Raw genomic sequence first — 11,427 nt, forward strand, 5'->3', positions numbered from 1 at the left:
GAGCCTGATGAGAAATATTCTCTATAAGTTAGGCTTTTTCAACAGATGAACTGTTGAAAAGTGACTGAAAAAGCTAATTTTCATTCAGGCTGTGTGCAGTCACCTTTATCCTTTATTATTTTGACCTTGGTTGTGCACTTTAAAGACTATATGAATTTTAAGTAGCGCTGGGCAAGTTAACTCTTTATTATCGCATTAACTCATTAATTATTTAACGCCGATAAAAATATTTTTGCGCATTAACGCATGGTTTTTTTTGTCTGATTTTTTTTTTGTTTTTTTAAATAAAAAATAAAAAATAGAGGTCTATTGTGGCTTTAATGGATAGGAAAGTTCAGAGAGACAGGAAGCTTGGGGCAGAGAGAGGGGGAACGACACGCAAAAAGGGAACCGAGACAAAAGAATCATGTTAAAATTGTGGGAGAGAAATGTCATGACATGGCCTAATTACACCGTGTGCCTTGTTGTCCGGTTCATATGAATATTGTTTACGGTTAGAATGAGCTTGTTTACGATAATGGCGAAAGCCAGGCGCCTTAGAGAGATTGGGCTTGAGCCACGTACGCATTGTATGAAGCAGGGGGGTATAAAAGAGTGTCACAAACTGAGGTCAAAGGGAATTTCCGGACATTCTGAAATGCACATGCCTCTGTGACGGTCGGATCAATAAATTCCCCATGAGAGGCTGACTACGGCGGTTCCGACTCCTTTTTCTCCACAACATATTGGTGGGGAACTGGCTGATAAATGTGTTCACGGCAACATTTTGAATCGTCTTATATGCTTAAAAAGTGGAAATATTTGAAAGTCTCTGTCGGAGGAACAGGAACATTAAGATGCAACAAATATCTATAATCCATAAGCTTTGCAGAAACATGTCAAAAGAGTCTTGGATGTGATTTGCTTGGTATGGAATTCATATCCATCTACAACTAACTGTCGGTTTGAGTTTCACAGCATTTTTTCTTCTGAGATTGATTAAGTGTGCTTCATATCTTATGTTGTTTTAAAGAGCTCTGAGTAGATCTAGCACAGATGCGCCATTTAGAATGAATACATTTATCAATGGAGAGACAGGGTAAAAAATGTGTTTATCATGGAAAAAAATCACAGCAAGACTACAGTTGAAAACAGACATGTTTGATAAAAGATGGTCATTATAAGTACAGGCAATGCCGGGACTCTAGTTACCTCTATATTCTTGTTTTTCTTATTTATTTATTTTATTTTTAATTACAGGAGAGTAGGTTCTTTCTTTGTAAATGACTCGTACTCTGTATGGTTGTTTTTCTCACCTGTAAAGTACTCATATTAACGCAGAATGCTGGTTAGGGCATATAGAGCGAAGAAGAGGATCGGATTAGCGGAAATATGACGTAAAGGTGCAAAACAGTGACTGAAATTTACAAAGATCTAGTCAGTGGAAGGAAAAAAAAGAGAGAAAGGACTTTTAAAGAACTTTAAGCAAGTATAACTGCATATAATATACACCCCCTCTGTGTTTGTTGAGTTTGTGTTTGTATGTATGTATATGTCAAATAAAAAATCAGTTATAAAAAAAAAAAAAAATGGATACATTTATTCTAAGCTGAGAAATATAAATAATGTATTTAATCCCAAAAGTCACGGGTTTGCTTAAAGGATGGCGTGCTATCTGAGACCATGTCAGCTGAACATAATAAGACAACATGTCACCTTCCCACGATAGCTGTTTATCTCCACTGTTGGTACAGCAGAAAGCGTGTTCAGGACTTTCTAATGATCAAAGGTTGAAGTAAAAAAAGGTTTATTTAAAGAATGAAGAATGCTGAGAGGATTCACTGGTTAACTTTTGATTATTTATTCCAGCAAAGCAACAAAACTGCTCCATTTCCTCCAATAGTAACAGTTAAATTTCAATATAAGCAGCTTAGAGCTTCGACACGATTTTCCTTGGTAATCATTTAAAGTGAAAAAGGTGTTTTGAATTGATTTTTAATCAGTAAGATAGTCCTGAAAGAACAGATATTTTACATGGAATAACTGCCATCATGTACAGATGATGGTTTATGGGAATAAAGGGATAGAAATGAATGTGCAAACATGTATGCACTCCTTTAACTGCATAGGAGTGAGGCTGGAATCACAGAGCCTGTTAGCCGGGACAACCCTCAAGGAATTAACCTTCACTTCCTGAGGACAAAACCCAGAATGCTGCATTCGACTCTTGACATTTGGAGGCACTGGAGTGAAAAACGATTAGAGCGCCAAATTGCTGACGACCTGCTGGACACAGCCTGCTTTCAGGCAGGGAGCAGAAAAGACAGTTATGGCTTAAACAGTCCTCTTTAAAGCCGTTTAATAAATGAAAGTGAAGAGAAAACTTTGTTCCTTTTGTATGAGGAAAATTAAACCAATGAAGTGGAACTGGTGAGTACGTAATATATTTCTTTAGGGGAAGAAATCACTTTAGTTTTCATGCACTGCAGTACAGACAACATTTTTATTGAGGATGCTCCAATCCGGGCGCCGATCCTCGTGCTATTTGTCAGTGTTTGTCCTGAATAATCTGATCAGTGGTCGTGAAAAAGCCCAATTAGAGGGCTGACATATTAAAGAGATGATAAATAACCACATTTTACACCTAAAGGTAATCAGCACTTTGTTTATATGAATGTGGAAGCATTCCTAAAGCTGTTTCTGAACAACTGCAGCCCCATTTATATGTCACTGATAATATACACACAGCATTTAACATCATCATATGAATAAAACAGCAACAACCCACAAAAAACAAGCAATAAACTGTAAAAACATTGATTTCATGCTGTAGTTACCTCTGGCATCTGCTACTATGCATAACTGTAGCATCGTTAGCAGCTAATTTACCTTTCCAAAGCCTAAGTAACACCTGGAATAAGACCCAAAATCCAGGTGAGCTGATAAGAAGCACACTCAACACGTGACCTTTTAATGAAATATTGTAAAATTGTTAATTTTGTAGCAAGAGAAAACAGAGGAAATCACAACAAGATTAAACTCATATGACTAAGTCCTGAGACTTGGGTTTGAAATATATACGATGAGCATTTGATGCTGTTCGTAAAGCAAAAAAAGCAAACCTCATGTTTGTGTTATCAAATAATGCAAAACACTGTACAATAAAGACAGGAACACATTATTAAAATATCACCAGCTTACGTGTTGCAGAGCAAGCAGAGACTGTAAATTTAAACAAAAATATGAAGTCCAACTATTTTTTAAACATTTGAAACAGTATCTTAAATGTAGCCTCTCAACAAATACATAACCCTACAAAATCAGTTACCCTCGCCAAATCTCTCAGCTGCACCGCATCCCGCTCTTATAAAACACACTACATTGCCAAAAGTGTTCACTCACCCATCCAAATAGTTAAACTCAGGTGTTCCAGTCACTTCCGTGGCCACAGGTTTATAAATCCAAGCACCTCGGCATGCAGACTGCTTCTACAAAACATCTGTGAAAGATGTGGTACCGTGACAGGACGCCACCTGTGCAACAAGTCAGCTGTCAGTGGTGTTATGACATGGAAGCGATTGGGAGCGACAGCCGCTCAGCCAGGAAGTGGTCGGCCGCGTTAAATGACAGAGCAGGGTCAGAGGTCGCCAACTTTCTGCAGAGTCGGTCGTTACAGACCTCCAACCTTCATGTGGCCTTCAGATTTGCTCAGGAACAGCGCATACAGAGCTTCATGGAATGGGTTTCCATGGCAACTGCATCCAAGCCACACATCACCAAGTGCAATGCAAAGCGTCGGACGCAGCGGTGCAAAGCACGCCGCCGCTTTACTCCAGAGCAGTGGAGACGCGTTCTGTGGAGTGACCAATCACGCTTCTCCATCTGGCCATCTGATGGAGGAGTCTGGGTTTGGTGGTTGCCAGGGGAACGGTGCTTGTCTGACTGCATTGTGGCAAGTGTAAAGTTTGGTGGAGGGGGGATTATGTAGTGGGGTTGTTGTTCAGGAGCTGGGCATGGCCCCTTAGATCCAGTGAAAAGAACTCTGAATGCTTCAGCATACCAAGAGATGTTGGACCATTTAATGCTCCCAACTCTGTGGAAACAGTTTATGGAAACAGTTTGTGGAAACAGTTTGAGGAAACAGTTTGGGTAAACAGTTTGGGGAAACAGTTTGTGGAAACAGTTTGTGGAAACAGTTTGAGGAAACAGTTTGTGGAAACAGTTTGTGGAAACAGTTTGTGGAAACAGTTTGAGGAAACAGTTTGTGGAAACAGTTTGGGGAAACAGTTTGTGGAAACAGTTTGTGGAAACAGTTTGTGGGAAACAGTTTGTGGAAACAGTTTGTGGAAACAGTTTGTGGAAACAGTTTGGGGAAACAGTTTGAGGAAACAGTTTGTGGAAACAGTTTGTGGAAACAGTTTGTGGAAACAGTTTGGGGGAAACAGTTTGTGGAAACAGTTTGAGGAAACAGTTTGGGGAAACAGTTTGGGGAAACAGTTTGTGGAAACAGTTTGGGGAAACAGTTTGTGGAAACAGTTTGGGGAAACAGTTTGAGGAAACAGTTTGTGGAAACAGTTTGTGGAAACAGTTTGGGGAAACAGTTTGTGGAAACAGTTTGGGGAAACAGTTTGGGGAAACAGTTTGTGGAAACAGTTTGGGGAAACAGTTTGTGGAAACAGTTTGGGGAAACAGTTTGAGGAAACAGTTTGTGGGAAACAGTTTGTGGAAACAGTTTGAGGAAACAGTTTGTGGGAAACAGTTTGTGGAAACAGTTTGGGGGAAACAGTTTGTGGAAACAGTTTGAGGAAACAGTTTGGGGGAAACAGTTTGTGGAAACAGTTTGTGGGAAACAGTTTGTGGAAACAGTTTGTGGAAACAGTTTGGGGGAAACAGTTTGTGGAAACAGTTTGAGGAAACAGTTTGGGGAAACAGTTTGGGGAAACAGTTTGTGGAAACAGTTTGGGGAAACAGTTTGTGGAAACAGTTTGGGGAAACAGTTTGAGGAAACAGTTTGTGGGAAACAGTTTGGGGAAACAGTTTGGGGAAACAGTTTGTGGAAACAGTTTGAGGAAACAGTTTGTGGGAAACAGTTTGTGGAAACAGTTTGTGGAAACAGTTTGGGGAAACAGTTTGGGGAAACAGTTTGTGGAAACAGTTTGTGGGAAACAGTTTGTGGAAACAGTTTGTGGAAACAGTTTGTGGAAACAGTTTGTGGAAACAGTTTGTGGAAACAGTTTGAGGAAACAGTTTGTGGAAACAGTTTGTGGAAACAGTTTGGGGAAACAGTTCGGGGAAACAGTTTGGGGAAACAGTTCGGGGAAACAGTTTGGGGAAACAGTTTGTGGAAACAGTTTGTGGAAACAGTTCGGGGAAACAGTTTGGGGAAACAGTTTGTGGAAACAGTTTGTGGAAACAGTTTGGGGAAACAGTTTGAGGGAAACAGTTTGTGGAAACAGTTTGTGGAAACAGTTTGTGGAAACAGTTTGGGGAAACAGTTTGAGGGAAACAGTTTGTGGAAACAGTTTGTGGAAACAGTTTGGGGAAACAGTTTGAGGGAAACAGTTTGAGGGAAACAGTTTGTGGAAACAGTTTGTGGAAACAGTTTGGGGAAACAGTTTGAGGAAACAGTTTGTGGAAACAGTTTGGGGAAACAGTTTGAGGGAAACAGTTTGGGGAAACAGTTTGAGGGAAAAAGTTTGGGGGAAACAGTTTGGGGAAACAGTTTGGGGAAACAGTTTGTGGAAACAGTTTGGGGAAACAGTTTGTGGAAACAGTTTGTGGAAACAGTTTGAGGAAACAGTTTGAGGAAACAGTTTGAGGAAACAGTTTGAGGGAAACAGTTTGGGGAAACAGTTTGAGGGAAACAGTTTGAGGAAACAGTTTGAGGAAACAGTTTGAGGGAAACAGTTTGTGGAAACAGTTTGGGGAAACAGTTTGAGGAAACAGTTTGAGGAAACAGTTTGGGGAAACAGTTTGGGGAAACAGTTTGGGGAAACAGTTTGTGGAAACAGTTTGGGGAAACAGTTTGTGGAAACAGTTTGGGGAAACAGTTTGGGGAAACAGTTTGAGGAAACAGTTTGAGGGAAACAGTTTGAGGGAAACAGTTTGGGGAAACAGTTTGGGGGAAACAGTTTGTGGGAAACAGTTTGGGGAAACAGTTTGTGGAAACAGTTTGGGGAAACAGTTTGAGGGAAACAGTTTGAGGGAAACAGTTTGGGGAAACAGTTTGGGGGAAACAGTTTGTGGGAAACAGTTTGGGGAAACAGTTTGTGGAAACAGTTTGGGGAAACAGTTTGGGGAAACAGTTTGAGGGAAACAGTTTGAGGGAAACAGTTTGGGGAAACAGTTTGAGGGAAACAGTTTGAGGGAAAAAGTTTGTGGAAACAGTTTGGGGAAACAGTTTGGGGAAACAGTTTGAGGGAAACAGTTTGAGGGAAACAGTTTGGGGAAACAGTTTGGGGGAAACAGTTTGTGGGAAACAGTTTGGGGAAACAGTTTGTGGAAACAGTTTGGGGAAACAGTTTGGGGAAACAGTTTGTGGAAACAGTTTGTGGAAACATTTTGTGGGAAATAGTTTGGGGAAACAGTTTGTGGAAACAGTTTGTGGAAACAGTTTGTGGAAACAGTTTGTGGTAACAGTTTGTGGGAAATAGTTTGGGGAAACAGTTTGTGGAAACAGTTTGAGGAAACAGTTTGTGGAAACAGTTTGGGGAAACAGTTTGTGGAAACAGTTTGGGGAAACAGTTTGGGGAAACAGTTTGAGGGAAAAAGTTTGTGGAAACAGTTTGGGGAAACAGTTTGAGGGAAACAGTTTGAGGAAACAGTTTGAGGAAACAGTTTGTGGGAAACAGTTTGTGGAAACAGTTTGTGGAAACAGTTTGGGGAAACAGTTTGAGGGAAAAAGTTTGTGGAAACAGTTTGGGGAAACAGTTTGAGGGAAACAGTTTGAGGAAACAGTTTGAGGGAAACAGTTTGAGGAAACAGTTTGAGGAAACAGTTTGTGGGAAACAGTTTGGGGAAACAGTTTGTGGTAACAGTTTGTGGAAACAGTTTGTGGAAACAGTTTGTGGAAACAGTTTGGGGAAACAGTTTGTGGAAACAGTTTGTGGAAACAGTTTGTGGAAACAGTTTGTGGAAACAGTTTGGGGAAACAGTTTGGGGAAACAGTTTGGGGAAACAGTTTGGGGAAACAGTTTGGGGAAACAGTTTGTGGAAACAGTTTGTGGAAACAGTTTGGGGAAACAGTTTGAGGGAAACAGTTTGAGGGAAAAAGTTTGTGGAAACAGTTTGGGGAAACAGTTTGAGGGAAACAGTTTGTGGAAACAGTTTGTGGGAAACAGTTTGTGGAAACAGTTTGTGGAAACAGTTTGGGGAAACAGTTTGAGGGAAACAGTTTGTGGGAAACAGTTTGGGGAAACAGTTTGTGGGAAACAGTTTGGGGGAACAGTTTGGGGAAACAGTTTGTGGAAACAGTTTGTGGAAACAGTTTGGGGAAACAGTTTGGGGAAACAGTTTGGGGAAACAGTTTGTGGAAACAGTTTGTGGAAACAGTTTGTGGAAACAGTTTGGGGAAACAGTTTGAGGAAACAGTTTGAGGAAACAGTTTGGGGGAAACAGTTTGAGGAAACAGTTTGTGGAAAAAGTTTGTGGAAACAGTTTGTGGAAAAAGTTTGTGGAAACAGTTTGTGGGAAACAGTTTGTGGAAACAGTTTGAGGAAACAGTTTGTGGAAACAGTTTGTGGAAACAGTTTGAGGAAACAGTTTGGGGAAACAGTTTGTGGAAACAGTTTGTGGAAACATTTTGTGGGAAATAGTTTGGGGAAACAGTTTGTGGAAACAGTTTGAGGAAACAGTTTGGGGAAACAGTTTGTGGAAACAGTTTGTGGAAACAGTTTGGGGAAACAGTTTGTGGAAACAGTTTGTGGAAACATTTTGTGGGAAATAGTTTGGGGAAACAGTTTGTGGAAACAGTTTGTGGAAACAGTTTGGGGGAAACAGTTTGGGGAAACAGTTTGTGGAAACAGTTTGTGGAAACAGTTTGAGGAAACAGTTTGGGGAAACAGTTTGTGGAAACAGTTTGTGGAAACAGTTTGTGGAAACAGTTTGTGGTAACAGTTTGTGGGAAATAGTTTGGGGAAACAGTTTGTGGAAACAGTTTGAGGAAACAGTTTGGGGAAACAGTTTGTGGAAACAGTTTGTGGAAACATTTTGTGGGAAATAGTTTGGGGAAACAGTTTGGGGGAAACAGTTTGGGGAAACAGTTTGTGGAAACAGTTTGTGGAAACAGTTTGAGGAAACAGTTTGGGGAAACAGTTTGTGGAAACAGTTTGTGGAAACAGTTTGTGGAAACAGTTTGTGGGAAACAGTTTGGGGAAACAGTTTGTGGAAACAGTTTGTGGAAACAGTTTGTGGGAAACAGTTTGGGGAAACAGTTTTGTGGAAACAGTTTGTGGAAACAGTTTGTGGAAACAGTTTGTGGGAAACAGTTTGTGGGAAACAGTTTGTGGAAACAGTTTGTGGGAAACAGTTTGTGGGAAACAGTTTGTGGAAACAGTTTGTGGAAACAGTTTGTGGGAAACAGTTTGGGGAAACAGTTTGTGGAAACAGTTTGTGGAAACAGTTTGTGGGAAACAGTTTGTGGGAAACAGTTTGTGGAAACAGTTTGTGGTAACAGTTTGTGGAAACAGTTTGTGGGAAACAGTTTGGGGAAACAGTTTTGTGGAAACAGTTTGTGGAAACAGTTTGAGGAAACAGTTTGTGGAAACAGTTTGTGGAAACAGTTTGGGGAAACAGTTTGAGGGAAACAGTGCACAAAGCAAGGTCCATAAAGACATGGTTGTGTTCTAAATCGCATACTTATCCTACCACTCATACTGACTTTTTTCCCGGATGCATACTAGATTCTCCGAAATGTTGGGTATGCATCATGAGGTTACTACTCATACTCAAACTACCCAAGATCCAACGTAACGTGACGTCGCCGATCGTCATTTCCTGTCAAAACGGCAGTTTCAAGCTAGCTACAGAGAGTCTCTATTATGAGGAGAGGGAAAACTGGCGGCTATTTCCGGGTGGTACTGCACTCTAGGGGCGCCAACGAAGCAGTGCAGAGCACGCCGAACTCTATGGTGGTACTATGAAATCCACCTTAGATGCAGCCATTGCTTTTGATATAATTTTTTATATTTTTTTATTTTAATTTTCCTAGTCAGGATAAATTATCCTTTCAAACGGCACTTGGTTTGATTTTTTAGACTCACTAGATTTGTTTAAAATACACATTTATTGTCAGTATTGCATTCCGAGTGACGTCACGCATGTGGCATCACTTTACGGCATGGTCAGTCCTAGCGCTGAGCTAGCAGAGAGGTGTTAGCTCAAATAGTTACAGATTTCAGCACAGCCCTTTTACATACTCTCTGACTAGCCTCTGGTTTAGCTTTGGTTGTTGTTAGCGGCACCAGGTTAGCACTCTGGCACAGTGGACGAGTGCCGTAAAGCAGCCGGTCGTAATCAGCCGTGCGTTCTTCAGATTCCGTTAGCTAGATGCTGGCGGATACTGACTCGCAAATGCCAGACCTGTAAGAAAACAGAAAGCTATAACTCCCAGGTTATTGTACTTTCGATATAAATTCACATCCCTCTGTCAGAAATCACAGTATTATTTTCAGGTTTCAGCCGCTAGCGGGGACATTTTTTGAGTTATTAGCGCCAGCCCTATGGAAAATGGTCATTCTGCACTCGCTCGCCAGCGCCCCCAGAGAAAATCAACTGAACTGCAGCCAAATTTTTATAATGGGGCGAATAGGAAGTGGAACGGCTGACTGTAAAAGGGCTGTGCTAGCTACAACGAGGGTAGGTTCACTTCCTGTTTTCAAAACAAAAGCACCAATTGTATCGTAATGGCTTTCCCTTTGATAAAAGGCAACGGGTATTTTATTTTGTGAAAATAACAGGAAGTGCGTTGCTCACTGCGGCTAGCTTTAGTAGCGCCGAATTCGTGGGAACAAAATTGTAAATAGCGAAATGCATTGTGGGTAAACCCTCTGCATACTGTCTGATCGTTGAGTATGCAGTATGGAAGTATGGAGTATGCAGTATGTAGTATGTAGTATGTAGTATGCAGTATGCAGTATGTAGTATGTAGTATGTAGTATGTAGTATGTAGTATGCAGTATGTAGTATGTAGTATGTAGTATGTAGTATGCAGTATGCAGTATGGAGTATGCAGTATGTAGTATGTAGTATGTAGTATGTAGTATGCGGTTTCGAACACAGCCATGGATGAGCCAGTTTGGTGTGGAAGAACGGTCAAAAACTCCCATCAACACTCCTAATCCTTGTGGAAAGCTCGCCCAGAAGAGTTGAAGCTGTTCTAGCCGACATCATATTAAACCCTCTGGATACTTTTGGCTATATAGTGTAAATGCTGACTCAGGCCTTTCAGCTTGGTGCCAGTTGTGGTTTTGTCCCAGATTCTCCCCACCACGGTTACATCTTCCCAACATCTACTCCCCTCACAGTTGAACCATCGCTGCCTCTCCTTGAAATGTTCCTTCTTCAGCGTTCATTCTGTCTCATGAGCAGAGACTCAGAGTTCAAGGCATCGACTGAATATACTGCAGCTGCAAAAAAAAAAAAATCAAAGCTGGTTTGAGATCTGAAATGTATTCCTCTCCACACTCTTCCATGTTAAAATATGTGGCAGCTACCTCATCTATCACTGTGAGAATAATGAGATTCAGGCCGGGCGCCGGATAAATCCAACAGAGAAGTTAGAACAGAGGCAGTTTGGGGCGGCGGCATTAAAACATAAGCAAGCGCTGGTCAGCAGGGACTGTGATGACCGACGATGACTCTGCGAATGTGCCAGTGATCACAGGCAGCTGCGAAGAAGGGTTAGAAAGCACACAGGAAAACGTAAAGCGAATATTTCTACACACAGAGATAAACACACCCTTTGACTTCTCGTGCTTTATGTGTACATGTCAACCATGCTAAGCCACAGAATTACAGCTGTGCAACAGCATGTTAAACATCCCTCTGATGTGTCATCAGGTAAATGACCACATGAAGCAGAAGAAAGGAGCTCAGATGAGTAAAAACTTCTCCCTAAAAATGACAAATAAGGGTTTTAAACAGTCTACTGGAAAAAATGCCCCTCCAAAAATAAGTAAAAAAACCAGCAAATACAAGACGTTTTTGCTTGAAATAAGCAAATAAAATCTGCCAATGGAACTAGTGAAAATCGGCTCGTCAAGATTTCTTGAAATAAAATGTGATATTTAGGACTTTTGAGATAAAAGTGATCTTGAAATTAGCTTAAAAACCTCTTCAAATGTAAAAAAAAAGCTTGTTTCATATGATATGTGACTCAAAACAAGATGTTTTCAAGACTTTTTCACTTAACAAGATATTCCAGATGTATTGTCTTAAAACAAGTCCCTA

Source organism: Odontesthes bonariensis, chromosome 5 (assembly GCF_027942865.1).
Source record: "Odontesthes bonariensis isolate fOdoBon6 chromosome 5, fOdoBon6.hap1, whole genome shotgun sequence".
NCBI lineage: Eukaryota > Metazoa > Chordata > Actinopteri > Atheriniformes > Atherinopsidae > Odontesthes > Odontesthes bonariensis.